The 27551-nt window shown below is 54.2% G+C and overlaps 1 protein-coding gene and 1 pseudogene across 1 annotated transcript in view; one reads left to right on the plus strand and one right to left on the minus strand.

Moving 5' to 3' along the window:
• LOC144246559 (uncharacterized) overlaps positions 1–27551 on the plus strand; it is a 703923-nt gene that overhangs the window by 426424 nt on the left and 249948 nt on the right. The gene's annotated exons all lie outside the window — the stretch shown is intronic.
• Positions 22716–23644, minus strand: LOC144246429 (olfactory receptor 14A16-like; annotated as a pseudogene).

Consider the following 27551-nt stretch of genomic DNA (forward strand, 5'->3'; position numbering starts at 1 on the left):
GTATGATTCAAAGAATATCCACTGAGGTACACATAACATCGATTTATCATAAGCAAATTGCAGTTGCAGAGATTTTCACTGACATTCTGCCACTTGTCATCATTTTAAAAGTGAAAAGTCAGCTATTAAAGTCAATAACAAAATTTCTAACTTCTAACAAAGGGAAAAAAGTGTATGGTTTGCACTAGATAAAATATAAATACAGAAAATGTCTCCCAACCAAGTTCCTTGCCCTGATCAAAACATCTCCCAATCAAGTTCTTTGCCCTGAACCTTTTCAGTAAATGTGGATGAAACGTTGCATAAGTTAATAGTATTCAAAGTCCATGTTCTGTTCCTATTATTATTTTTATACAAAGAAAAAAGGGGAAAGGGGTTGGATTGAGGGTACACCCTCCTCCCCTCTGAGTCTGTTCTCATGTTTTACAATAAATCCTACAACAGTACAATATAGCTGCCTAAAATATGGACACTGGAAACCACAGACAGCATTACAAATGATCACCTGCCTCATGGACAGTTCATAGATGGATTTGATTTGTTTACAAATTATTTCTCAAGTTTGCAAACAGTTTTTCTGTTTACAGATTGTTTTCTGGAAGTTTGGTTTTTCCCCAAGGGATCAAGTGCTTAAAGGTTGTTTTTTAAAATTGGGTTTTTCTCTAAGTGTTTAATGGGCTCAGGATTAAATAGCTTTCTGCTTTTAGAGATAAGTTCAATTTGTAACCAAGAAGCATTATGCCTGTGGCCTGAGTTCTCCCCTAACAGTTCCTGGAGGGGAATGCTGCAGCTCCAGTGTAAATTAGATGCACGCTGTCCTCTGTCACCATGTTGGCAAAGGGCCCTTGCAGATGGGTGACAGAGAACAATAAACAGAATTTTATAAAGAAAAGGAGGGTGAGGTGTTCCCATGATTGACAGGGGTCTTGACCAATCAAATATCTCCCAAAACTGCAGGCACCTCACAGGCCAGAACCTGAAGGGGCGTGGAGCTCAAACCAATGAGAGCTTCCAGGCCTGGTCTTTCAAATGCCCTGTGTAAGGGGGGGCTTGGGAAATAAAATCTCTCTGTTGCCCCATGAACTCGGGAGGAGCAGTCTTTGTCTCCTGTGCCCTCGCTGCCCCATGAGACCAAAGAGATGTTCACCAGGGCCCTCCCTGTTTGTGGCCGTCCATTGCCCAGCTGAGCAGGCAGCCAGTTTTGTTTGCAGAGAGCTGCCACAGGAAGACACACAGCAGCTGGAGATTTGAATAGCAGGGCTTGGGCCAATTCTTTTTCTTTCAGAGTGCAAGAAAGACGCAAAAGCACAAGGAAACATGGCAGTGTTTCGGTGGAGTCCCTTTGTCCTGTGAAGTTCAGTAGCTGTTGGTGTTTCTGTGCTACTGCTAATCCCCTCCATGAAACAATCATTCTGGGAAGGAGCAACAACATCTGACACGCACCAAATGTTGCCACCAGTTGCTCCAGGTGCTGCTACCAATAGCCCCTGTAGGACAGAGCACAGCCCCCAGTGCACACCAGCTTTGGCTGCCCTCTGGCAGAGAAGCCCTTTTGGGGCACAGGTTTCTGGGGCAGGAGACGGGCACCTGTGCTGCCAGGGCTCGGGGGAACTCTGCTTGGGCGGGGACTGTGCCTCACCTGCTGCTGTCAGCGCTGCCCGGGCCCCAGGGCTCAGAGCAGCATTCCTGCCCTGGTCCACATGTTCCCGGTCTGTGTCCCACGGCCGTGCTTAGGACGGCCACCATGTGGGACGTGTCCCGAGAAGGCCGTGCCAGCTTCTGTGGAGGCCCCGTGCCCTTCCCGCCGCGGCTGCGTCGGCAGCTGCGGGGGCTCCTGCTGCTCTGAGCCCACAGAGCAGGGCAGCGTTTGCTGATGGGCTGAGCCCTTCCTAAAGATCCTGTTGGGCTGTCTGACACACCTGGGGCAAGGCATTCCTTCCACCCTGGGCCACTCTGGGGGGCTGGGGGTGGCCCCAGGGCAGGTGGCAGTGCGTGCAAGGGCCCTTTGTGACACGGTGCAGCATGGTCACCGTGGAATGGAACGGGACAGGGGATCCAAGGGCCCTTGGTGACACCGTGCAGCATGGTCACCGTGGAATGGAACGGGGCAGGGATTCCAAGGGCCCTTGGTGACACGCTCTGGCAGAGGTGTTGGCAGTTACAAGTTACAGTTACACTCCACAGTGCTCGGTGCACACGACGAGAGAGGACGCGAGAGAGCGGTGCTGTGAGGAGCCCTCGCACAGCCACTCGTTCCTTGCTGACCCAGAGCTTTCCCAAGGTATTACTCCTGCAGGTGAGCTCGTGGCCAGAGCAGAGCACTTGGTGACCCCTGGCCTTCCCAAGGCAAATCTTCTGCAGCTGCCCTCGAGGGCAGACTGTGGCATTTGCTTTTCACTGTCCTTGACAGGAGTCTCCTGTCCTTGTGGCTGGAGCCCCCAGGACCAGAGTGCAGGACTTGTCGTCCTGTAGCCTTGCCAAGTCTTCACACTTGCAGGTGCCCTCAAGGCACGACTGCAGCACTTGCTGACTTGGACCTTTTCCTTTTCACCTTCTGCAAGCAGCCATAAATCCAGGCAGCGACGTAGAGCACAGACCTGTGAGCGTGCCCAAGCTGGCCTGGGGGAAGGAGGAGAAAGAAGGCCCTGGAGCTGCCCCAGCACAGCAGCCTGAAGAGCTGGAGCAGTTCCAGCCACGGCAGAAGGGTGAGTGGCAGAGCTGGGCCACAGGGCTGGTGCCTGCAGCCAGCTTGGCCCCATGCCATGCCATGCCATGCCATGCCATGCCATGCCATGCCATCCCATCCCCTGGGGCCATGCCCATGGTCAGGATGGAATAGGGGCCGGGCAGACACCCCACAGCCGTGCTCCGTGCCCTGGGCCGTCACGGGGCTGTCGCTGCCTGGGCAGCGCAGGGCTGGGCTGTGTTCTCCGGCCTCTCCCGCAGCCCCTCAGCTCGGGCTGCGCTCGCTCTTTGCCAGGTGCAGCCGTGCAGCGCACACGAGAGCAGGAACGCACCCGTGGCCGCTTCCGCAGAACAGCGCAGGTACCTGCAGCCATCCCCACCTGGGCTGGGCCTGCTGGCACTGCTCAGCCCAGCAGCACACCTGCAGCATGCCATGGCTTCTTGCTCTTCTCCTACAGCTCATTTGCAAATTCATCAAGAGAATTCGGCAGGAAGAGACCAGTGTCATGAGCCCTGGGCTCAGAGCATACTCAGAGCTCCTTGGACATGAGACCAGTGCCGCCCTGCTGGATTTGCTTGTGCAGAGTGGTGTTCCCAGAGCAGAGCAAGTAAGCAGATGTGGCCAGGCTTCAATTGCCCCATGAGTCACATAGCTTCCCAAGCCACTAGTGCTGGCCCCTGTGAGCCTTTGAGGCCATCGCAGTGCGGCGGGAAGGGAAGCACTTCTCTGGGGACCCTGGGAACGCTGATCCCTCTGGCAGCTTTCCAAGTCTCCCTGTGCCTTCTCCAGGTGCCCGGCATGGTGAGATACATCCACCAGTGGCTCATGGCCAATGATTCTGCTGAGCACAGGCTGGACAACGCCCTGCTGTATCTCACAGAAGCGCAGCCAAATGAGGCAGTAATGACACTCCTGCGTGTGGCCCCATCCTGTGACAGGTATGGGGCCCATCTGCCCAGAGGGCTCAGGGCTCACCCCAACCCATCGCCCTGTACAGCCTGGGCCAGGTTTCTGACCAACAGAGAGTCCCAGGGCCCTCTGGCTGCTCCCTTTCCAGGCCCTGGCATGTCAGCCCCAAGCCTGCTGCCATGCTCCCTCGTTGTCCCACAGGGGCCTGTCCCCACAGGGCTGGGCTGCCTGGCCGCTGCTGGAGAGGGGCAGTGGGCAAAGGCAGAGCCAGCAGTCAACCCGGGCCTCTAGAGATGCCCAGACCACGGTGCTGTGTCTGAGATGCCCTGAGACAGAGCTCTAACCCCGCAGAGCTGCCATGGCCATGTGGAAGACCATCATGTGCACACCCTGGACTGCAGAGCTGGCACAGCAGATACTCCTGGATGTGCTGGGGAGCTGGCCAGAGCACAGCACGAGCACCTGCAATGGGAACAGAATGACTGTCTTTGCCCTGGCTGTGAGTTTCTGCCAGTGGACTTTGCTGGCCCCAAGGCCACCTGTCCAGCAGCTCTCCATCCTCCTTTCCCCACTGCATCTCCCTGCCTCAGGCACTGGCCTGAAAGCTGGCCTAGGGACAGCTGCAGGGCCACCAGGCCCGCTGCTCCCCCTGTGTCTCTCTGGGCCTCTCCCTGCCACGCTCGGGCCCTGTCCCACGGACACCTTGGCACTGAACGCTGCCTCGGGGGGCTTTGTCCTTTGCAGGCAACTGTGGTGATATGGAAGATCCTCCAGGAGCGCTGTGTCCCAGATATAGTGGATGAGCATTTCCCGCAGTTATTTGTGCATCTGCTCTTCCAAGTGTTCTTCAGCACCAAAGAGATGCCAGAGGAGGTGGATACCTTCTGGAAGGGATGCCAGGAAGAACACGGCCTTGCCAGCAGCCCCAACAGGTGCTCTATCCCAATCCTTCTGTCCCTGCCACATGGCCAGGGCAGGAGCCAGTGCTCCCAGTGTGACCCGGGCTTTGCTCTGCACTCAGGTTTGCAGTGAGGACCCTGAAGTCCCTGCTGTGCCAAATGGACTATGAGGATGTGGTGTTGTCAATGGAGCGCAAGCGTGGCTGGGACACGCTGCTCTGTGCTGACACCCACATTTATGCCGTGGGTCTGCTGGCCAGGTGAGACCCCCTTCTCCCCATTGCTTCCGGCATTTGTGCTCTGTGGCTGGGATATCCCACTCAGTCCCCATGGCCATGGGCCAGAGGGACGAGGGACAGCCAAGCAGACTGGGAAAGGCTGGGAGAGGAGGGTGCCCAGTAGCAGCCACATCTCAAAGGGCCCAGGTCCCCCTGCAGGGTGGGGGGTAAAGACAAGAACTGCATCAGTCTGTCCTGGGAGGGGCTTCCCCCCCCGGCTCAGGGTCTTAGTTTCGTAGGGGCGGTCCCCCGGCCAGATAATCATTATCACTGACTCCATGTATTTCAGAGGTCCGATCAATAATAATTATTATTAAGAAACCCAGTGTTCTTATAGATAGTTATGATATAGGTTGATTTAATGTGTTTTCTAGTCTAAACACTATCACCATTAGTTACTTAAGAAAGCACCCTTTGGTAGACAAATCTCCGTAATATATTCAGATGTTCACAATACCAGGTGCAGCATGTTAAGATAAGAATGTTTCTTCATTCTTTCCTCTGATCTTCTCAGACTTTCTCAGGCGATGCCTGGGAAAGTTGTTTGTTTCTCTCTGAGGCCAGAGAGCTGCTGCCACATCTTAGTGCCATTTTCCGCCTTCCAGGGAGATGGGCAAAGAATCCATCGATGAGTGTAAAAGCATCTTAGACTATCTCCTTCAGTTGCTCCGCAAAGAGATGCCATACTGGCACTTCCCTGCCCTGGCATTCCTTGTGGAGGTGAGTCTGAAGGCCGGCGCTGCCTCCCAGCTCTCTGCCCTCTCGTAGCCACAGCTGCCTGGGATGGTGCCCACGCCCTGCGCTGCTGCCTGGTCCCCGCCCTGTGCGGTTCTGGGCTCCTGCCGGCCGGGTCCCCTGTCACTGCCCTGTGCCTTTCAGGTCCTGCATTGCCTGGACTTGAGCGCATGCAGTGACAGCATCATGGATCTCTTGTCGAGGCACTTGCTGAGTGAGCACACGGAGATGCGCCGCCAGGTTTTGAGGGCCCTCCTCTTGATCAGGGATAATCCCTCGCTGGTAAGGAGGGGGCAGCAGCTGAAGCCGTGCAGGCAGCGTGGTGCTGGGGAACGCAGTTGCTGGTCTTCAGGCACTGGGTCAGCCGCTCCCAGCTCTCCTGCCTCCCACTTCAGCTGCCCGAGGGCTGCGGGACAGGCCTTTGGCCTCTAGGCCCTGTGGCAGCAGGGTGGCCTTTCACACAGTTTTGTTCCGCACAGGCCAAAAGAATGCGGAGCCTGACCGAAAGCCTCGGGGAGCTCCTGCAGGAAAATGATAGTGATGTGGTCAGGATGAGCATTGTTCTACTTAGTGATTTGTTCTTGGATAATGACACCCCAATACCCAGCCCCATCGCCCTGCAGCTGGCTAAGGTGCTCCTGCCACTCTTTGAACACGTAAGGCTCTGTGCCCTCAGCCACGGCCACTGGCTGCTGCCCAGACACTTGGTGCCCTGTGGAGATGCAGGCCTGCGCCAAGGTGGGCCAGAATCAGCTGATGCCAAGGTCTTGTTTCCTTCCTGTTACACAGGATGACTGGCATGTGCAGTGGATCTCCTTGTTTGTATTTCGAGCCTTGCTGTCTACTGTAGTGGAAGAAGAAAAAACGCTCCTGATGACACAAGTGTGTCACAGCCTGCTCCCACTCTTCTTCCACTGCCATGATGAGAATCAGAGTGTGGCAGAGGTAAGGACTCACGGGCTGCTGCTGTCGCCCTGGGAGGGGGCTTGGCTGCCTCCTGCCCTGGCGCCTGGCAGGCTGCATCCTCCTCCTGGCCCTGGCACAGGGATGCTGATCCTGGGCTGTGGGGCCATTTCCGTGTCTCTACTGCTCTCCAGGCTTCTTGGGAAACCCTGCTTTGTGTGGCCAAATTCCTGAACAGGAGAGATCTTGAAAAGCCTGTAAAGAAGGAGAAACTGTGGAGGTTCATTGAGATCCTGGTAAGGAGGGCCGGGAAGCCGCAGCCCCAGCCTGGAGCAGCCCCTGAGCGCGGTGCTCGGCGTGCGGGCTGGCAGCTGTGCCCCTGCCCGCTGCTGCAGCCCGAGGCCGCGCGGGCTCTGCTCCAGGCTCCTGCGGCCCGAGCCGGGTGCCCATGGAGCCCCGGCCCGGGGGGCTGCGGGGCCAACCCTTCCCTCCTGTCGCTCTCTCCAGCTGGCAGAGGACAGCAGCAGCGTGGCCGAGCACCTGCGCCGGGCCCTGCCCTACCTGCAGAGCCCACAGGAGCCCCTGCGAGAGGCGGCCGTCAGGTTCATGGGTGAGCCACGAGCCGGGCCAGGAGGGCGTGTGGGCACAGGGCTGGCAGAGCCGCTGGCAGGGAGCTGTGCCCTGGGCCTGACAGGCTCTGTGTTCCCAGGGACGGCCGGGCGGTACCTGAGGGGGAGGAAGGAAGAGCTCCATCTCATCTGTGAGGGTGAGTGAGGGCAGCGGGCTGCCAGCGAGGGCTGGCGGGGGAGCTGCGAGCCCTGCCCCGGCTGTGGAGGGCTCTGCTCCCTGTGCAGACCAGGGGCGGCGTGGACAGAGCACACAGAGCTTTCAGGGCACCTGGGGGATTCGTGGCCAGCAGCTTCGGGCTGATCCAGCTGGTCCCTGCTCCCTGCTGGCCATGGCCAGAGCCGGCTGGGATGGCCCTGGCACAGGGATCTCCTCGGGTCCGCTCAGATGCGGGAACTGACCATGGCTCTGTTCCTCTCTCTTTCAGCCCTAGAAGACACGGCCAATGACATCAGTGTTGCCGTTGCGAGCCTGGCAGTTCAAACATTGTCTGTCCTCCAGGGAATAGAGAGAGCTCGATATTCCCGCTTCCACAGCCTGCATGATCGGCTCTGCAGGGCATGGAGGAGACGGCCTCGTCTGTCGGGGCTCGGCTGGCTGCGCTGCTGCAGCTCTGCAGAGAGCTGATCCCAGAGGCTCTGTCTGCTGGGGCCACTCGAGCCAGCAGGAATGTTTCGTTTCTTTAGGATTGTTCTTTTCTTCTTTTTGTTTTTCTTTAGCATAGAAATATAGGATGTGTTGTAATAGACAGACTCCCAGGATCTTTCTTTTGCTGCCCAGGCTCTGCAGGGCCTAGGGGAAGAGGGAGAAAAGGGTTCCTGGGCTCAGCAAGCTGCCCAGGCATGCAGGGTTGCAGGGAAAATGGCCAGAAGCCCCTTGGCCTTTGGGGGTTCTGCTGAAGCCTTTGTGCTGCCCACAGAGCAGATGGGCAGGGGCTGGAGCTGTGGGGATCTCTGTGAGAGCGGTGCCTGGAGATGGCCACAAGCCCTGTCCCAGGCAGGAAGCGCCATCCGTGTCCTCCTGCCCGTGTGTTGCTGCCTGGAATGCTGAGGGCTCCCAGGTGCCTCTTGATGGATCAGGTTGGCCAGGCTGGGGGAGACCCTGAGGGGACGGGGCCACGAAGGGATGAGGGGCTGTGGAAGCCCAGACAGGACAAGGCAGTGGGAAGGCACGGGGGGGATGTGTGAGGGAGTGGGTAACGTTGGCTCGGGGAGGAAAGTTGGTTGGAACCAAAGGCACCACTCACCCTCACAAAAATATCACCAAAAGTCCTCACAAAAATATCATCAAAATCCCATAAAAATCCCCCCCAAAACACCCAAAACCCAACTAAAATCTTCCTAAAAAATCCCCCAAAACTCCCCAAAATCCAATAGAAATCGACTCAAAATCCTCACAAAAAATCCCACCAAAAATACCATAAAATTCCCACAAAAATTCCACTGTAGATTCCTTGAAAATGCCAGAAAAACCACACAAAATCCCAGGTAAATCTCCACAAAAATTCCACCCAAAAGCCCACAAAACTCACCCAAAAAAATCCACAAAAAATCACCCCAAGGCTCACAGAAATCCCTCAAAATCCCCATAAAAATCGCCCCCAAAATCCCCTTAAATGCCACACAAAAATCCCACAAAAAGTCCCACTAAATCCCCATGAAAATCCCACAGAATCCACAGAGAAAAATCTGTACAAAAATGCAGCCAAAAATCCCCCAATCACACAAAATCCACACAAAAAATCCCACCAAATCACCCAAAATATCCGACCAAAATTTCCCTAAACCCCCGCAAAATCCACACCAAATACACTCAAAAAATCCGCGCCGAAATCCCACCAAACCCCTCTCAAATTCCCCAAAAAATGCCCCCAAGTCCTATCACATCCCACCCGAAGTGCGAGGAAATCCACCCAAAAAATCCCCACGAAAACTTCCCTCAAAATCCCAGCCAAACCTCCCAGGAGCAGCCCAAGAATCCCGCAGAGATCGCTGCGAGTGCCCGAACCGCCCGGAACAATCGCCGAGCCATCCCCGCCCGGCCCCGCGCTCCGGCCCCGCTCTCTGTGGGGCCGGGGCCTCTCCCCCCTTGGCTCTGCGCTGGTCCCGTTCGCGCTCCGCTCCCGCTCCCGCCCCACCAGCGCTCCCTGCCCTGGGCCGCGCTGGCCGAGCCCGGCCGGGCGCGCTGGATCCGCTGGGACGGCGCATCCCGGCCCCGGCCCCGGCCCCGCGGGGCTCCCGGGGCAGCTCCGGCCGGGATGCGGCACTGCCGCGGGGCTTTGGGCTTTCCCGGCGCTGCCGGGAACCTCCCAGCTTCTCTCACAATCCAATTCCCCTCAGTTCCCCCTACACCCACCTGAGAACGCTCCAGACCCTCTCAAGCTCCCCCCTGAGCTCCCTAAACCCCCTCAGACCCACCAAAGCCCCCTCAGACCCCCGCATTCCCCCCAAACCCACCGCACACTCCCTATTTCCCGTCAATCCCCCCCAAAATCCCCAATTTCTCCCCAGACCCGCCCCAAACCCCCCCAGCTCCCCCCGGCCCCCCCTCAGCTCCTCCTCAGCCGCGCTCCGCTCACAGTTTCCCGCCTCCGCCTCGCGCCGGCTCCCCAGCCAATAGCGGCGCGCCCCGTGCCGGACCGACCAATCAGCGCGCGGCTCCCCTCGGCAGCGCCCGCCTCCCCGCGCCAGTGCCCCGTCATGGGAGGAGGAACTGATGCAGATTATCAAGGAGAAATTGAAGTAATTTGGTTAAACAATAGTGAACAAGATTGGATTATCCAAACCCATGACAGAGTAGCACAATTATTGATATTGTCAGTGTTTAAAACAATTGGGAAAAAAGGAGATCCACCTCAAATCACTGCTGTTAGTGGAGATAAAGTGTTTGCATTACAGCAGTGCTAATAATGGAGCCAGAGTGTGGGTCCAGAGGCCAAAGGGTCTCCCGAGGCAGCTGAAGAACAGCTCCTGGGAAGGACAGCAGTGTTTGTGGTTTTAGGGTGGAGACAGGTTCTTCTCATTTACCTTCTTCTTACCTCCTTCTTCATGGATTTGGGTGATATTTTGTGATTGGACAGAAAAGTCCTCACTGCTGGCTTCGAGGGATCAGTTATTGGGTTAAAAGGGAAAATAATTTAGGTGTCATTCCTTGGTTGGGTAGTTTTAAAAGACCTTCTAACAAGAGATATTTGGCCGTTTTGTGACTTGCTAATGAAAGACTGCAGAACTCACAGTTGTGAGGCTGCAACACTGATGAGAAACAATCAGCACCTGAGTTTGAACACCAACTATCTTCTCAAGTACCTTCAATCCTGACCACGACACAGGTAGTAAAAACAAGCAGAGAACCCACACCTAAGGCCTGGCAGTGTGACAACAGACCATTGGTGTCACTGAGCCCCACAGTGTCACGATGGTCCCCTTGGCCCCACGAGGCTCTGAAGTGCCACAGAGGCCCTTTGGTTTCACAAGGCCTCAAATGTAGAAATGGTCTCCATGGTTCCATGAGGCCCTGCTTGGTCACAATGGACCTTTGGTTCCAGGATGCCCCAGAGTGACACAATGGTGACACAATGGTTCCATTGGACCTTCATCCCACGGAGACCCACAGTGTTCACTGCAGTCCCCTTGGTTCCATGAGGCCCTGCCATGCTCTCATGGCCCCTTGGTTCCAGTGAATCCCAAAGTGTCAGAACAGTCTCCATTGTTCCATGAGGCCCCACAAAGTCACTGTGGTCCCCTTGGTTCCACAGGACCCCACAGTGTCACAATGGACTCTTGGCTCCACGAGGTGCCACGCTGTGTCACAATGGCTCATCGTTCCATGAGGCCACACAGTTTAACAATGGTCCCTTGGTTCCATGAGGCCTCGCTGTGTCACAATGGACTTGGGGTTCCATGAGCTTTCCTACTGCCAAAAACAGTCTCCCTGGTTCCACAGTGTCACCATGGTCCCTTTGTTCCATGAGGTTCTATGGCAGAACATTGGTTCCATGGCCACCTTGGTTCCGTGTGACCTTGCAGTGTCACAATGGACCTGTGGTTCCACAAGGCCTTGCTGTGTCAGAATGGCCACTTGGTTCCAAGAGGTTTCTCAGGGTCACAATGGTCTCCTTGGATCCGTGGTGTCACAATGGGCCATTGGTTCAATGTGGCCCCAGTGTGCCAAAATGGATTTTGGCTCCATGGGGTTCCGCTGTGTCACCATGGACCCTTTGTTCCATGAGTTTGCACAGAGTCACAGCTGACTCCTGGGTTCTGTGAGGCCCCGTGGCCACCAAATCTCTGACATAGCAGAACAAGACTCCTTAACACTAATTTGCTATTTAAGAGGGTATCATTTATTCAGGCCTTGGGTCTAGTAAGGGATAACTCCTAACCTTATGTGGACACGTAACTCTGCCAGTGTGTTGCTTATACACAGTCACTAAATGTGTATTACAATTTACCCATTTCCATAAAACCCACCCAAAGTTCTCATGGTCAGTCCTTGCTTTTTCTATCACTGCACTCTTGAGCCAGATGTCTTCTACACTTCCAACTGTCCTTGCTGGAAAAGCAGCTCCTGCACACCCTGTTCCTGTGTTAAAAGTTCCCAGGCACGGTAAAAATGGAATTAACCCTTTTGGTATCAGCCCAAGGCTTTGTGTGGCCAGGCAGGGGCAGCAGGAGGCAGAGCTGCCAGCAAAGGAAGGGCCAGCGAGGTGGGGCAGCCGGGGGTGACGACAGCCTGCAGGGACAGAGGCGCAGGGCAGGGACACCGTGGGACAGCCTGGGCTGCAGAGGGCTCAGGGATGTGCAGCAGCTGCAAGGCCCTGACAGAGCCAACCTGTGCAGCCCTTTGGCCATGGCTGCTGGCCCTGGGCCTGAGGCCACCAGGGGACAAGTGACCCTTGCAGCCCTGGGGCCTCAGTGCCTCCTTGTCCCTGCTCAGCAGCCTGGCAGGGGCCGCCCCATGGTCCTGCCCTTGGCACTGCACATCCCCACATGCCAGTGCCCATCCCGGGAAGAGCCCTGAGCAATGAGGGAGGGACAGGATCTGCCTTGCCAGGGGCTGGGGCTCAGGCCTGGGCCCTTTGCATTCCTGAAACACATCCAGGTTTGCTCAGCACCAGAGACACCTTCCCCTTGCTTGTCCCCAGCTGTCATCAGTGCCTCCAGTGTTCTGCTGTACCTGGAACCTGGGGACACTTTCTCAGTCGTGTCCCTCAGTGGGACCCATTAAAACTTCAAGAAACTTTGGAGTTTTAATTTAACTTTGAGTTCTTGAGAAGTTTTTTGAAGACACTCTCAGGGACTGAGTCTGATGTAAACAACACCAAAGCCCTGAGAGGGTCATTAAAGTTTTCCTATTCCTATTGTGGAGAAAGATTCCTATTCCAGTTGTGGAGAAAGATTTCAATGTGCTTGTATGAAATACACATTCCTGTTTTAAAGGGTGTATTTTATTACATTTCTCTTTAGATCAGAGGCTATTCAGCATTCTATGATTGATATTGACCCAGGGTCTCCCCTCAGGAGCTCTGGCCTGCTCAGAGAAGCTGTGCCCTGAGCTCTGGCCCAGCGTGGACAACCTTGCTCCACATTGCCCCAGCCCATCCTGTCTGTCCTCACTCACCTGGGACCTGCTGTGCCTGCAGAGCTGGCTGCACCCAGCCTAAGAGGGGCTTTCCCTTGCTTGTCCCCATCTGTCATCAGTGCCTGCAGTGTTCTGCTGTACCTGTAACCTGGGGACACTTTCTCAGACATGCCCCTCACAGGGATCTCTTCAAAGTTCAAGAAACTTCAATGTTTCAATGTAACTGAGATCTTGACGGTTTTGTGACATCACTGAGGCAATTGTGACATGACAAACCTGGCTGTGATGTCACAGAATAGGTTGAGGCCATAGAGGCCTCTGCCATCATAGAGGGTAGCTCTGTGGCATCAGAGAGAGGGTTGTGACATCACCAGGTGGCTGTGTAACATCATAGAGCAGGTTGTGACAGCACAGAACAGACTGTGACTTCACAGGGTGACTTTGTGACATCACAGTCTTCTGTGATATCAGAGCACTGCTGTATGGCATCACAGGGTGACATCATAGAGTAGGCTCTGTGACATCACAGGGAGATGTGTGACATCACAGGGGCTGTGTGAGGTCACTGGGGAGGTCACTCTGCCCCAGTCCCCTCCCAGTTCCCACAGAGAAGTCCAACGCTGCTCGTGCACAGCGGGGTCCCCTGTCCCCCCGGGTCCCCCTGCCCCCGGTGCCGCAGCCTCCCCCAGAGGATGTTCCACGAGATCGACCCCAGAGCCTGACACGGGGACGGGAACCGGGGCTGTGGGGGTGGGACAGGGGGACAGGGACCCCCCGGCAGTGTCCCCGTGTCCCCCAGGGCCAGAGCCTGGGCCAGGGCTCCTTCACCCTGTGACCAATGAGGGGTTGAGAGTGCTGAGAAAATCCCCAGCAAAAACCAGATTTAATATTAAAGTGACAGCAGCACAAAGTTCCTTGGCAAGAGTCACTCTGCTCCTGACTGGACACTTCAGGCACAGCAAGGAAACAAAGCAACCACAAAACCAAACAAAATCCAGGCAATCAAACCAGAAATTAACTGAGAATTGTGTGTGTGTGTGTGTGTGTGTGTGTGTGTGTGTGTGTGTGTGTCTGTGTCTGTGTCTGTGTGTGTGTGTGTGACAAAAGGGCATTGAGAGCAAGGATAAAAGGAATATGGCCTAAAAGCTTAACAGAGCTGCAACATAACAGGACTTAACTTACATTTAATCCTTAAATGATAGTTTCACAGTCACAATTTAGCGAAAGAGAAGGGCTTAACAGTATTTAACCTAACTTATAACCTACAACTTAGCAATTTAACAGAGGAATAACATTTAACAGTATTTAACTCAGCCTATAACTTATATTAAACATAATAACTTAGCAAAACAAAAACACGTAGAATAATTTAACTTCACTTAGACCTCATAATTTAACCTCACTTACAGGCCTGACTGGCGCAGCTATCCAAGGCACTCAGAGCCCTCATGGAGCAGCATTTCCCCAGCACAGGCACTCCTGTGTGCACACAGACACAGAGAGTCAGTGCAAGGCACCTGTGAGAAATTCCCCTGAGCAAAGGGAAATGCTCCCTGGGGATGCTTTGGCATCTCCCCAGCAGGGAAGGGTTGAGCCTGGAGGAGTGGGGGGATCAGCCCAGGCTCCCTCGTTGTTGGGGATCCCCAGTGCAGCAAACAGGAGAGTTCCCGGCTCGGAGAGGCCCCACTCAGAGGGAGTCGCTGGCCCAGGAGAGCTCCAAGGGCTCCTTTTGGATCGCTGTTTGTAGGGAACCAAGAGAGGGGCTGCAGTCCCAGCCATGTTTCACCCTGGCCGCACTTGGCATCAGCAGCTTTCTTTGGCAGGGTGAGAACAGGGATGTTGTGCCCCTGAGGGAACACAAACAGTTCCCAGGGCTGCTCCTAAAGCAGCCAGGAGCTGGCTGGGCAGCAGCAGTGCCTGGAGCAGAGCGTGTTTGTGCTGAGCTCCAGAGGAGCTGAGCCCAGGGGCTGCTGGCCAAGGCCGAGGCCAGCGAGCATTTCTCATCTGGCAGGGCGGCCTGAGAAGGGGAGGGGGGAATGCACCAGCACAGGAACCATGGAACCAAGGGACCATTGTGACACTGTGGGGCCTGTGAGACCAAGGGGCCATTGTGACACTGTGTGGCCTGTGAGACCAAGGGACTATTGTGACACTGTGAGACTAAGGGGCCATTGTGACTCTGTGGGGCCTGTGGGACCAAGGGACCATTGTGACACTGTGCAGCACCATGGAATGTCGGGATCATTGTGACACTGAGAGGCCCCATCAAACCAAGGGTCCATTGTGACACCACGGGGCCCCATGGAACTGTGGAGACCATTATGACTCTTTGGGGAGCCATGGGACCAAGGGGCCATTGTGACACGGACAGACCCCAGGGAGCCAAAGGTCTGTTGTGACATTGGAAGGTCTCATGGAATCATGGAGACACCATTAAGAGACTTCACAACCTCATGGAACCAAGGGGCCGTTGTGACACTCTGGAACACCATGGAACCAAGGACAGCATTGTGACACTGAGGGGACTCATGGGATCATGGAGACCATTGTGACACTATGAAGCCCCATGGAATAAGGAAAGCATTGTGACACTGTGATGTGGCTGCAACTCTCTGGTCACAGAGCTGCAGGCACAACTTTCCCAGGCATCATCCTGGGGAAGTCTGTGAGAAGATCAGAGAAAAGAAAGAGAAACAATTCTTATCTTCACTTGATGCACCTGCTGTTGTGAACATGTGGAATGTGTTATGGAGATTTGTTTACCAAAAGGTGATTTCTTAATTGGCCAGTAATGCTGTTGTTTGCATTCAAGGACCAATCTGGTCTGAGTGCATCGGACTGTCTGTAAGCACGATGAGTTTTTCTGAATAAGTATAGTATAGTATAGTATAGTATAGTATAGTACAGTATAATATAGTATAGTATAGTATAGTATAGTATAATATAATAAAGCAATTGATCAGCCTTCTGGAATCATGGAGTCAATGCTAATTATCACCACGATGGGGATATTATGCTACAATACTGTGAGGCCTCATGGCACCAGTGAGACCATTGTGACCCTGGGAGTCCCCACAGAACCAAGAGGACCATTGTGACACTGTGGGGCCTCGTGAAACCAAGAGGCCTTTGTGGCACTGCAGGGCTGCAGGGAACCAAAGGTCCATTGTGACACTGCAGGGCCTCGTGTCATCAGTGTTCCATTGTGACCCTGTGGAGCCAAAGGAGACCATTGTGACACCACAAACCCCAGGGCCCAAAGGTCCATTGTGACATTGTGGCCTCATGGAACAGAGGAGTCCCGTGCCATTGTGGGGCCTGGGGAACCATGGAGACCCCTGGGACACTGTGGGGCCCCAAGGAACCAAGTGAACACGGAACAGGTCTGGCTGGTTTGGCCTCCAGGGCCTGCCTGACAGCTTGGCACCTGGAGGGTCTCTTCCCATCTGCTATTGAAGCACTGGGGCTCGGGGCTTTCCTTCCTATGGAAAAGAACTCTCCTTCTCTAGGCACACATGGCCTGAATTGGGATTTCACCTCCATTTCCTTATATCCAGGGATTGTTCCCATGGACATATTGCCAGGACAAATCTGGCAGGCAGTTGTTTGGTAAGGGTCACTGCTTATCTGTCCGTAAAACACTGGGGAAGGCTCAATGCTTTCCTTCCTTTGGGAAAGAACTGTCCTGCTTCTCCAGGTGCCCATGGCCGAAACTGGGATTGTCTCCAAAATTCCCTAAATCCAAAGACTGCTCCCAGACAAAATCTGCTATTTCTGAAAAGTCTGACTGGCCTTGGCCTAGTGAGGCTCTCACCTGCCTTCCAAACAGTGGGGCTCTGTGCTTTCCTTCCTATGGAAAAGAACTGTCCTCCTACAGGTGCCAATGGCCATACTGGGATTTCACCTCCAGCACTGCCTGACAGACTGGAGGAGATTGTTGGCTGGAAACATTTGATGTGTAGGGGAGGAAGGGACAGGTTCAGCCTTGCCCTGCCCTGGAACCCCAGCCTTGCCCTGCCCTGGAACCCCAATCCCCCCAGAGCCTCTATCCCAGCCCAGCAGTGTCTGCCAGTCCCTGGCACAGCACAGGCAATGCTCCACAGCCACCTCTGGAGCCCCAGCCCAGCTCCTGAGTGACCAAATGACCCCAAGTCCCACCTGGGGGAAGGGCCCAGGAAGACCAAGGGGAATTTAAGGCTGACCACAAGGCAAGCACACATCTTGACTCTACCTCCTCTTGGACTTTCCAGTTGAACACCACTGGAATCCAGGAGCTGGTACCTTTGTGTGCTTCTCTGTATCTATTCTGTCTTTCTCTCTTTCTGTGTCTTAATCTTCTACTTCTCTCCTCTTGAACATTTTGATTAACTTAAAATAGATCAGGCTTAAAGTTGGTGAAGCTGAATCAAGATGCTTTGTGGCTGACAATCCATCAGACTCTGTCCCTACCCCCACCCCACCATTTCCCCCATCCAAGCCCTGGCACTCAGAGCAGCCTTGTGCAAATCTGAGCTCCCTCCAGCCCAGGCTGCACCTGCAGGTTTCAGCTCCTGGGCTCCAACTCCCACCTGCTTTCCTTGGAGAAGGAGCTGCCCCAGACACAGAGGGATGTTAATTTCTTGCCAGCCAACAAAGCCAAGGGAAGGCACAGCTCCATCAAATGCAAAAGTCATTCCTCTGCTGGATATTAAATCTGCTTTGCACAGCAGACAGTCTCAGAGCAATGGAAAACTCCTTCTGTGCCCAGCACAGATCCCAAAGTCCCCCCAAACCCTCCCGGCCCCGATTCTGCTCAGATTTGCTCTTTGCACACACGAGTCACAGGCTGAAGGCAGGAGCTCCCTCCATGCCCAGAGGGAGGCAGAGGGAAAGTGGATGAAGAGCTCTCCTGTGCAGAGCCAAGGTCCAAGTGCAGCCCCTGCAGTGGGAACCACAACTCATCAGGTTTGTGTCCTTTGGGCTCAGGGACTGGTGACACTCAGAGGCACAGAAAGGCTTCTTGCCAACAAAGACAAATTGAACATTGGAACAGTTTAATAAACATCACAGCTCTTTCCTCAGCTCCCTGTGATGTCCCAGCAGCATCTGACATGTCCCCTATCCCCAAGGGATTTCTTTACAGGAACAGTTCTAGACAAAGACATAAGAAAGTGTAATTCTGTGATAGATATACACAAAATTAGGATGCTGATTACTGATATATTAATATGAACTTCAGAAAGACAACTCCCTGAAACTCAAAGCATGAAACCAGTCAGTTGAGAGAAACTTGAATGACCAGAGAGCACCTAGAGGAGGAAATCTCGGAACAACAGCTGGTCTAGTGGACAGATATCTTTTGACATGGCTTTTCAACAGAAGAGGTGGAAACAAGTGAAGGAAGCAGGAGACGAAGTAATACACTAAATATTGGTGACACATGAGGACAGGAAGATCAGTTTTTCTTCTCCTTCTGCCATCAGTACACCTCCAGGAAATTCCTGTTCAGGGAGGGAAAATTTTATTGTTTCTTAAAAGTACTCAAGTGGCCCAGATAATACTAATTGTGGGAGGTGGCCCTGGGTAGGATTCTCCAGGAATGACACGGGAAACCACAGTGGTATAAGGAAAAGTATTGCCCCTGGATTGCGGCCTTCCCCATGCAGATGAATGTATGTCTGTCATGCACTGTACACTCCCCAGTTCATGTCTGTCATTGGCTGTACTATCCCCCCTGTTCTAGAAAGTTCTCTGTTCTCGTTATTCCCAGTGGTTCTCTCTGTAAACCACTCCTTCCCTTTTTCCCTCATTGGCCCAGTTTATGTCACTCTACCCCTGCTCCTCCCTTACACCCCTTCCCTTTGGAGCTTTTGTACCCTAGCCACCCCTTCCCTTTCCAGTTTTATATTCTGGCCCCTCCTTCCCACTCACACTTGTAGCCTGCTTCCCCTGCGTGCAGGTGTCTCCCTGCTCCCGTTCCCATCTCTTTTGTCCTCGTTCTACCCTCCATGAACTCACGTGGACTGCAGCAGCTCAAGAGCCCTTCCGTCTTTTGGTGGAGATTTTATTACGCTGTCCAGGCACCTGTAGATCAGCCAGCAGTGGACTGCACTGGGGGACTTGATCCGAGGCCGCCTGTAATGAATGTCCTTGTATAATATGAAATGTACAAGTATTAAAACCTATGCCCCTTTCCAGGCAGACATCAGCTGTGTGCCCATGAACAGGCAGTGCCACTTGTGCCCTGAGGTGCCGAGCTGGGATTGGATCTCTCAGAGAGGAGCTGAGGGAGAGCAGAGCACCTTGCAAGCTGCAGGTCCCTGCCAGCCCCGCAGGGCTCCTGTGCCATCAACATCTGCTCTGCTCCAGTCTGGAACAGGGCCCAGCACGGTGCTGGGACCATCAGAGAGCTGAGGTGTGTGCTGGAATTCCATGCCCTCCCCATGGCGCAGCAGCCCTGCATTTCCCTGCTCCAGCCTTGGTCTCCAGCACAGCCATGGAGGCTCTTTGGGCTCCTGAGTGTTCCTGCAGCCCCCAAGGGCAGCTGAGCTCTGCCTTGGGCACAGGCAGCCCTGGCCAGCGCAGGCCATGCTCAGCAAGTCCTTGTCTGTGCCCGGCCTTGCTGCCAGCCCCGGCAGCGGCTGCGTGGCCCCTTTGTGGCCCTGTGCTGGCCCAGCCATGGTGCCACAGCCCCTGTGCAGCCCAGCCCAGGACAGGAGCATTGCGGCTGGGAACGGCCCCTGTGCCGTGGGGCCCTGGGCAGCCTTGGGGCTCTGTGCCCCATGGCCTCCCTGCTGGGCAGCCTCTGCCAGCTCCTGCCGAGCCCGTGGCACCTGTGGGGCTGCACAGACAGCCCTGCCCGGGCTCTGCCGGCCTCTGGGCCAGCAGAGAGGCGGCCAGGGCTGGCCATGGCCGGGAACAGGCCCTGAGCCCCGCAGGAGGATGGAGCTGGGCCACAGCCAAACTCAGCCCAGGGCAGAGCTGGGCTCAGCAGCCAGGGCCGCCCAGGGCTGGTACAGACAGAGGCTGGCGCTGACAAATGTCCTGGGCCCCTCCCTGCTCTGTCCGTGCCCCAAGGGCACAGAGCAGCCTCCTCTCTGGGGCTCTTGCCTGTTTTCAATGCCTGCCCAGGCGCTGGCCCTGCCCCACAAGGCCTGGGCTGAGTCCTGCCCCTGCCCGCTCAGCCAGGCTGAGCTGGACACTGATGGTTTCTGTGCCAGGCTCTCCCAGCCCAGCCCAGCTCCCTGCCAGCTCTGCCAGCTGCCCTGAGCTCTGGGCAGCACCAAGGGCCTCTCCCCAGCACAGCCCAGCCGGCTCTGGCCCCACAGCTCTGCTCAGCCCAGGCTGCTCTGGGCACTGCCCCACGGCCTCAGCCCCTGCCAAGGGCACAGCAGCAGCTGCAGCTCAGCCAGGACTCAGCCCCACCATGGGGGAAGGGGCTTGGCCAAGGCCAAAGGAGCTCCCTGGCTGCCCTGCTCCCCTCTGCCTCAGGTGCTGAGAGCTCTGCAGCCCCTCCTGCCATCCCATCTGCCCAGGCCAGCACAAGAGCCCTGGCCCTGGGGCCCTCCAGAGCTGCTCCTGCTCCAGGCCCAGGGCCCATCCCAGAGCTGGGGCAGCCACAAAGCTGTGCCCATTTCTGCTCATTGCTGCTCTGATGGGGGTGCATCCTCAGCCACTTGGAGGTTGCTGATGAAATTTCCTACTCCAGAGACCTCTTCTTTCTTGAGCTCTTCAGTTACAGAATTCAGTGAGAAAAGCTTATAAATATTTGTTCAAAATGCACAAAAAAGAAAAGCTGCTGGGAATATATTACGTTTTCAATACTGCTCTGTTTAATGAAACAGATTACAGAAGTGTATTCAAAGTCAATATACTGTATTAAAAACAATGCAGAGAGGACTGTTTTGTCCTGTTTTCTTTTCCTGTATATAGAATGATATCAGCAATGTCCAATTGATATTGACCCCCAGCACCTTATAATGCAGCCTGAAGTGATATGAAAATCAAGACTCTTCATGTCTGACAATCAAAAACACTTGGTCCTCTCTCCCTCCCCACTATATTCTGAGGCATTTCTGAGACCGACAAGAATCAAGGACTCTGAGAATGAAAGGAAATACTGTTATTCTGTGTTGCCCCATGGAACCAAGGGTCCCTCATGACTTGTGTAACCAGGGCTCCATTGTGACACTGCAGCACCAAGGAATTCATTGTGGCACTCTAAGGCCGCATGGAACCAAGAGGCCACAGTGACCCTGCAGGGCTTTGTGGAACCATGCAGAGCTTTGTGACAGAGCAGGACCTCGTGTCATGATGGGGCCATGGTGACACTGCAGGGCTCCATGGAACCAAGGGGCCTGAGCTGCTCCTCATGGACTCCTGAATGAAGGAAACATGTTTGACACTGTGGTGACCCTTGGGACCAAGAGGCCATTGTGACACTGAGGGACCAAGGAGAGCATTGCTGCCCTGCCAGACCTCATGGAACCAAAAATCCACTGTGACACTGCAGGGCCTTGGGGGACATGGTGACATTGTGACAGTGCAGGGCCCAAGGATCCAAGGGACTTTGTGACACCAAGGGGTCCCATGAGAGCAAAGGGACATTGTGACACTGGGAGGCCTCATAGAATCATGGAGACCATTGGGACACTCTGGGGCCTCATGGAACCATGGTGACACCAAGCTGGCTGGGAGTGTCGATCTGCTGGAGGGTAGGAGGGCTCTGCATGGGACCTGGACAGGCTGGATCCAGGGCCCAAATCCAACAAGGTGAGGTTTAACAAGTCCAAGTGCCGGGTCCTGCACTTTGGCCACAACAACCCCTGCAGTGCTACAGGCTGGGGACAGAGGGGCTGGACAGCAGCCAGGCAGAAAGGGACCTGCAGGGACTGATGGACAGCAGGCTGGACATGAGCCAGCAGAGTGCCCAGGTGGCCAAGAAGGCCAATGGCTCCTGGCCTGGATCAGGAATGGTGTGGCCAGCAGGAGCAGGGCAGTGATTCTTCCCCTGAGCTGGGTACTGGTTGGGCAGCACCTTGAGTGCTCTGTCCAGTTCTGGGCCCCCCAATTTAGGAAGGACATAGAGGCCTGGAGCATGTCCAGAGAAAGGCAACAAGGCTGGTGAGGCGTGTGGAGCACAAGTGCTATGAGGAGTGGCTGAGGGAGCTGGGATTGTTTATCCTGGAGAAGAGGAGGCTCAGGGGGGACAAGGCAGTGTGAGGGCACAGGTTGGACTTGATCTCCAAGGTCTTTTCCAAACTTACTGATTCTGTGATTCTCTGAAACCACCATTGGAGCAGTTGCAGGAGGAGCCCTGGGCCTCCTCTTCAGAAGCTCCAGCAGCCCAGGTCCCTCAGCTTCTCCTCACAGCCCCAAAGCCCATCCTGTCAGTCCTGCAGAGCCTCTGCAGCTCCTCCTCACTGCCCAGAACAGGGAGCCCCAGAGCCAGACACAGCAGCCCAGATGTGCCCCCCTGGCCTGGGGTGCCTCTGGCAAGGCAGCAGCACCAGGCACTGCAGGAGCCTGCAGACAATTCCTGCAGCACTTGTGGGATGATCCTGCTCCCCAAGGGATGTTCCCATGGTGCCAAGTCAGGAACTGCAATGGGGAGTGGGGCCAGAGAGGAAAGGGCAAACAGGAATGGGCTGTGTGCAGGGCAGGGAACAGGGGTGGGCAACAGGAAGAAATCTGTAGCAGGAAGAGGAAAGAAAACAAAGGTGAAGCCAAGGAAATGCTCAGGGCAGTTTGGGGGTGGCTGCCAGGCAGCTCTGGCTCTGAGCAGCAGCGTCTGCAGAGGGACAGGAAACTCCCAGCTGATGGGAACAAACTTTCTGGCTGACTGCAGAGGCCAAGACAAAGCTGAGTGGTTTCCCTGGTGTCCCCCAGCCCTTCCTGGTCCCAGGGGCTGATGGCATTTGTGCTGCCTCAGGTTCATGTCCCCACAGCACCAGCATGCGGATGCTCCCGCCTGCTGTGTGCAATGCAAACAGGGGCTCCTGACGTTTCTTTGTGGACAACATTAAAATGTACTACAAAGAAAAATAACCTCCAAAAGGAAAACAAGAAGTATCAAAATTTACTCGTATTAAAAGTGTTTTGCAGAAATTGGGCAGCAGTTTAATGTTCCTGAAAGCATCCAGTCATCAGTCTCCACACTGCACCTTTGAGCTCCTGGTTCCTCAGGCTGTAGATGAGGGGGTTCAGGGCTGGAGGCACCACCGAGTACAGAACTGACACTGACAGATCCAGGGATGGGGAGGACATTGAGGTGGGCTTCAGGTAAGCAAATGTGCCAGAGCTGACACAGAGACCACAGCCAGGTGAGGGAGGCAGGTGGAAAAGGCTTTGTGCCGTCCCTGCTCAGAGGGGATCCTCAGCACGGCCCTGAAGATCTGCACATAGGAGAAAACAGTGCACACAAAACAGCCAAAATATAGAAGAGCACTTGGCACAATAAGCCCAAGTTCCCTGAGTTTGGAGTGTGAGCAGGAGATCTTGAGGATTTGCGGGATTTCACAGAAGAACTGGCCCAGGGCATTGCCATTGCACAGGGGAAGGGAAAATGTATTGGCTGTGTGCATGAGAGCATTGAGAAAGCCACTGGCCCAGGCAGCTGCTGCCATGTGGGCACAAGCTCTGCTGCCCAGGAGGGTCCCGTAGTGCAGGGGTTTGCAGATGGACACATAGCGGTCGTAGCACATGATGGTCAGGAGGGAAAACTCTCCTGAAATGAAGAAGGCAAAAAAAAATAGTTGGGCAGCACATCCTGTGTAGGAGATGGTGCTGGTGTCCCAGAGGGAATTGTGCATGGCTTTGGGGACAGTGGTGCAGATGGAGCCCAGGTCGCTGAGGGCCAGGTTGAGCAGGAAGAAGAACATGGGCGTGTGCAGGTGGTGGCCGCAGGCTACGGCGCTGATGATGAGGCCGTTGCCCAGGAGGGCAGCCAGGGAGATGCCCAGGAAGAGGCAGAAGTGCAGGAGCTGCAGCGGCCGCGTGTCTGCCAGTGCCAGCAGGAGGAAGTGGCTGATGGAGCTGCTGTTGGACATTTGCTGTGGCTGAACATGGGCACCTGTTCATGGAGAAAGGGACAGTGAAGAGTTAGAGGAGATGCCTGTAACTAAAAACAAAGACATTTCCCATACACCCTCTTCTGTAGCACACTTGGATGTACTTTTGTGTTTAAGAGTTCTGAGGTTTTCTTTATAAGCTCCCCAGTATTTTCCCAGTATTCCTGGATATCAAAATCTCTGCATTTCTGCTTCCCTCAGGGAGAGCAGAGCAAGTTCTGTGAGGGAAAGTGATGAGTGGAGAATGAAGGGAGATAGTCTGTCATTCTGACCTATTCAGAATTTCTCTGGGCATTAGACTTTCTCAGCTGGAGTATTATCACCTTCCCATACTTCCACTAAAAACTGCCAGGTACTGCTGAGAGCAGATGGATCCACCACAACCCAGATCCACATTTGTAGCCAAGGACTCACTTTGCTCATTTCATCAACCCAGCAGCATTTTCAGTCTCAGAACTTTTGCTTTCCCCATCAATCTTATGACTCAAAGATGCTCATGGACAGGTTTGCACTCTGCATTGAAGCTCCCAGCTTGGACTGAAATCTCAGGGAGACTTCCAAGTGTCCCTCTGATGGCACTGGATGAAGGGAGGTGCAGCTCCTTCCCTGGCTGCACTGCCAGCATTGCCCAGAGCCGGGCACTGGGGACAGCTGTGTCACCCTGAGCCAGCTGTGCCCCTGCCAGAGCCCCCAGTGCCGGGCAGCTGCTCCCAGCCCTGTGCTCTGCAGAGGGAACTGGGCCCGGGGCTGCAGAGCTGCCCCACGGCTCTGCTGCAGCTCTGCCTGCACAGGAGGGGCTGCACGCCTTGGAGCCCCGGCCCTGAGGGCAGAGGCTTGGCTGGGGCACAGGAGGGAGGGGGCTTGTGCAGAGGGAGGGGCTGCACTGGAGGGGATCCTCTGGACATCTCTAAACTCTCCCTGCCTCAGCATTTCTGGGTTTTCTTTTCTCGCCTTCCCTGATCTTCTCTCTGCTTCCTGGAGATTTTCCTCCTGCAGGTGTTTCCCTGTGCCTGATCTCACCCTGCCAGCACTCCCAGACCCCAAATCTCTGTGCACTCTCCTTGGCCTGACAGAACCCTGCCTGTTTGCAGGGCACTGGCTGGGGGCAGGTTCTGTTTGCAGCTTGGAGAAAGGACAGCTCAGACTGAGCCCAGTGACTCCAGCAAAGGTGATGCTGCTGGTGTCCATGGGCAGACTGGCTGCAAGCACATTAGGGATCTCTTTTGAATCTACTGATCACTAAAATAACAGTTCTAATGTCTCATGCACTTGTAAAAATTCATAATCCACCATTAATATTTATCCCCCTTCCCTGCCACTCTCCAATAATAGGAAAGTGAATAAAAAGTCTTAGGATATTTCCTCCTTTTTATCAAAATCTTTGTCTTGGGAAAATTCTATGAATGATCAGAAACCCTCAGCATGTCAGAACTTCATGAGTATTTTCAGCTCCCCTGCACCAGAAATACTCAGAGTTGTACTCACAGGGTCTGTGGGCATTGGGATGTTCCAGCTTTAGGAGATCTCTCCAGGAGCTGCAGCTGCCTTGTCCTGCAGCCAAAGGTTCCTGTGCCAAGGGCTGGCAGTGATTCTGCTCCGGGCACTTCTCAGCCCCTTCCCAGCCCTGACTGATTGAAGCTCTCTGTGCCTCTGTGCTGGGCTCAGGCTGGCTGCAGGCAGTGCCCCAGCCCTGCTGGGCTGGCAGAAGAGCTGCTCAGCAAGAGAAATGTGCTTTTGAAGCTCTGCTTGGTTACCAGCATCACCCTCTGTGCCAGGAGCCTGGCCCAGCTCAGCAGCACAGACACAGCACAAGGACTTTAATGACCCTCTGGGGCTTTGTGCTCAGGCCCTGAACATCAGGCCCTGAGAAGGAGCTGCAGAAACCTCTGCAGAACTCCAAGTCAGAATCCAACTCCAAAGTTTCTTGGACTTTTAATGGGTCCCACTGAGGGACACGACTGAGAAAGTGTCCCCAGACCCCAGGCAGAGCAGAGAACTGGAGGCACTGATGCCAGGTGGGGACAAAGAGAAGCCAAGTCTTGGTGCCCTGGGGCACAGCAGGGTCTGTGCCACCAAAGGCTGTGAGGAGACACCTTGTCCTGAGGCCCTGGGGCCTCCTGGCACAGCCCCAGCCAGGCTGGGCACTGTCAGCCCCTGCTCCTGCCCTCAGCATCCCCCCCATGCCCACATCCCAGTGGCCTCAAGGATCTGCTGGAAGGAGTCCCTGGGGAGCCTTGGTCAGGAATGGCCCTGGGGGCTCCTTCATGCTCCCAGGGACTGAAGGTTTTTCAAAGGACTTTGGCTTTTGCTTTTGCCTTGGAGTCTGTGAGAGCTTTGTGCAATCATGGCCTCCAATTATCTCCTGAAATTAGTCCCTGAAGAGTCTTTGTAAGTCACAGTACTTAGTGGGGCTCATTAATGCTTCAAGGTACTTCAGTTCTTTTAAGGTACTTGGTGTTTCACTTTTGTTACAGACTTTGTGAGAAGTTTGTGCAATCATGGCCCCAATTATCTGCTTTAATGAGTCCTTTGAGAGCTTTGTACTGACACTCAGTGGGGCTCATTAATACTCTGAGATACTCAACCTTTGTGAGGGTCTTTGAATTCTTCTTCGAAAATGAGAGGTTTTTGTACCATTTTGAGTGTCTGAGAGGTTTTTGTGCCATCCTGGCCTCCAGTTCTCTCCTCCAAGGAGTCCATCAGGAACGGTTGTTGGGGATGGACCTCAGTGGGTCCCATTAATACCTGGAGAAACTTTGGGGTTTTTTTCTGACTTTTGCCTCCTGGAAAGGTTTGTGCAATCTCCTCTCAGGCCTTGAGGTTCCAGGGCTCAGCTCCAAAGGCACCACGGGGCTCATTAGGATCAAGCAAGTCCTGACAAACCATGGCTGTGCCTCGATTTCCCTCTTGTCTGGGGCAGTTCATCAGGAAGTTTCTGTAGTGGTTTTGGTTCACCATTTTGAGATTTCTTAGCCAATGCTTCAATTAGTGGCGTGGGTTCAGTGTTGGCTAATTACCAGTGCACTCACTAGAATATACTTACTCATTTCCAGCTGTGAGATAGGATTAGGAGAAAGGCAAAGTCGGCTCAAAACTTTAAAAGGGTATAAATAAAATTTTATTAACAATAACTAAAGAAAGAGTAATAATAATCAGAACAAAATTTTCAGAACACTTCCTCTCTCCATATAACCTGACAATGTAAAGAGAAAAAACCTAAAATTTTCAGTCAATTTACCACCTCTAGAATATTCTAATCTTTCTTCAGTTCACATCAGGAGAGAAGTACCTCTGGTTAATGTTATGGAGAATTCTCCACAAGAAAACAGTTATCTCATGTCTATTCATTTCCACGAATAACCACTGCCTGGAAAAATCTTCAATTGTGAAGTCCCTCCCATGTTTTCACAACATTTCCCACAGCTGTGTTTAGCGGCCATGCCAACTTATTGGGTATTAGTTTCAAGAGGAGTTGTTTAAGAGCAAAGGATATCTTCATCTATTTATGAAATCATCTTCATCTCTGGGAACAGCGGTCTTCCTCTCTCCCTGAGGGCACAGGGTCTCATCACTTTTCTCTCTTTCCCTGTTCAAACTTCTCATGGGATCACAGCTACTGCAACATTTGCTCACTTTAGCATGGAGGCCTTTGCTGAAACAAGTCATCTCCCCATACTTTTCAATGCCTTATAGGGAAAAAGAGAGTCTGATGTATCAATGACATCCTTCTCCACAGCTTTAGCAGAGGATTCCAGCCCCAAGATCAAGGCATCTCCTCATCCCTCCCATCTGGGACTCAACTTCCTCTTCCCTGCCCTTGGTGTGTTCATGCTGCTCCTCTGTGTGCCTGCCCTGTGTCCTTTTCTCTCATGGGAGGGAGGATGGC

The sequence above is a fragment of the Lonchura striata genome, chromosome 6 (assembly GCF_046129695.1).
Source record: "Lonchura striata isolate bLonStr1 chromosome 6, bLonStr1.mat, whole genome shotgun sequence".
NCBI classification, from domain to species: Eukaryota; Metazoa; Chordata; class Aves; order Passeriformes; family Estrildidae; genus Lonchura; species Lonchura striata.